This window comes from Choristoneura fumiferana, chromosome 8 (assembly GCF_025370935.1).
Source record: "Choristoneura fumiferana chromosome 8, NRCan_CFum_1, whole genome shotgun sequence".
NCBI classification, from domain to species: Eukaryota; Metazoa; Arthropoda; class Insecta; order Lepidoptera; family Tortricidae; genus Choristoneura; species Choristoneura fumiferana.
In genome coordinates, this window is record NC_133479.1 from 16,658,308 (window position 1) to 16,660,410 (window position 2,103).

Consider the following 2,103-nt stretch of genomic DNA (forward strand, 5'->3'; position numbering starts at 1 on the left):
AAGAAACAAAGATATACACAAAAACAGAACAAATTGGAAAATTAGGCTATGTACAAAAATATTGTAAAAGTATAAAATTTATAACACAATACGTTTAATGTACACGTAGTATTTACAAGCGCTATGTACATAACCTAATCCAAGTCAAATGTAAGACTCACGTACTGACTGAAACAACCCTTGGGCGCCAATGTAACCGGCTAGCCGAGAAATAAAAGGCGTGTGGTTACAAAATAAAAATATAATACAAAAGAAAATATATACAATTATTTCAGTCAGCACTGCTCTTGTAGATAAATTTAAAAAAACACTGGCCTGAGACTTGTAGGATAGGTAGGGAAACAGGGCAGGGTGTTGAGGTAGCCTCGAAGCGTCCAGTCGCGACGGCGATCTGCTCCGAGGCAGCAGAACGGAGAGGAAGTGGAGATGATGATTTGGATTCAGCAGGAAAAAGGAAGGGCTGGAATGAAACACCCTGCTTTACTGCTTGCTTGCAGCACCCATCCAAGCCTCGTTTTAGTGTCGGACCAGCGAAAGAGAGCTAAACGAGACTTGGATTAGGTTTTACAAAATGTACACAAGAAATAAATGTTAGAAGTAGATATAATAATATTTACAATACCTGCAATAGTGGCAGCCCTTATATTACAAGTAGTAGTCAGTGAAATAGCTATCACCGAGTAAATAATTAATATTTTCTTGTAAAGAAAATCAAATTTCGGCTTACGCCTTGCCAAATAGTAGAGCCAATGACAGGAAAAAACAAAAGAGTATCAATAATTTAGAATTTAGATTTTTTTCTTCTGTAAGCGGCCAGTTGCGCACCGCGGAGGTTTGCCATGTTACAAACGCCTTAGACATGTCGAAAAATACTGCCACGATGGGTATATTTCTATCAATGGACTCCAAGACGTATTTCACTAAAGAGAAACATGCAAGAGATGTTGATTTGCCCTGTTGAAAACCAAATTGGTCAGAATGTAGGACACCATTTTTTGATATAAAGTTAATTATTCTTTTGGCCATAGCCTTTTCGAATATTTTTGATATTACAGGGATTAACGTAATTTGTCTGTAGCTATCCACATTCGTAGGGTCTCCCCTTTTAAACATAGGTTTAACAATTGAATATTTAAGTCGCTCAGGAAATACTCCTTGTTCAACCGACAAGTTAATAAGATGAGCCAAAGGTACTGATACGCTATCCACGCACATTTTCAAAACCCTTGTTGAAACGCCATCATAACCTACTGAATTTGTATTATTCAGAGATAATATAATCTGACGAACCTCATTTACTGTTACAGGTGTTATAAAAATAGTGTTTGTTTGAGCACATTTCATTGTGGTTGCGTTATATTAGGAACTCTTCAAGGCAGGGGATATGCTGTGTATCTTAGAGCAAAAATGAATATGGCCGAATTTGTAGAAAAAAAAATCACTTTAAGTATAAAATATATAAATTAAAATAACACGCTTTATAAATTTTACACGCTGCGTACGTTTACGATGACGCTAGGTTGTATTTTTCTTCATCCAATACAAATGTTACGTGTATGAATATCAAATATTCTTATTATCGATATTCCATCGTGATACCAAATTTCAGTGGCTGACGAATTAAATATTGAAATTGCTTATCGATTCGTATAATTTCACTGTAGTGTGTGAATTCTCTATTATTAATATAAATTATAATTTTAGCCCAGCTTATCTTATTAGGTGATGTGCATGTATGTATTGTAAAGAAGATCTTTCGAAAACATTATAGGTTTGCTAAGATCACTTTTCGATTTAAGAATTAATTTGCAAAATATTAAGCTTCATTTGCTCATACCTTTTTAATTCCAGAACGAAACATAATACGTTAATTGAATATCGTATATGGAAAATAAGAATATATCAAACAAATTTTCTAGTAAACGAAACATTCGGGCAAATGAAGTTTCGGGCATTATGAACTTCGGGAAAATGAAATTATAGCTTATAACTTTCGGGCAAACAATAGATAACCATTTGATATGTCTAAAAGCAACATTCGGGGTAAGTAAAATAATACTGGCAAAATATATTAGTAAGCACAAGCAGAGTGGTCCCTCGGTG

At 34.6% G+C, this 2,103-nt stretch overlaps 1 long non-coding RNA gene across 1 annotated transcript; it reads right to left on the bottom strand.

The window, feature by feature from the left end:
- Positions 1 to 226: 226 nt before the first annotated feature.
- LOC141430057 (uncharacterized) lies at positions 227 to 843 on the bottom strand. The gene is made up of 2 exons (XR_012451603.1): positions 623 to 843; positions 227 to 460 (listed from the first exon to the last, which is right to left on the bottom strand). It is a non-coding gene; the product is annotated as an uncharacterized lncRNA (long non-coding RNA).
- Positions 844 to 2,103: the final 1,260 nt, after the last annotated feature.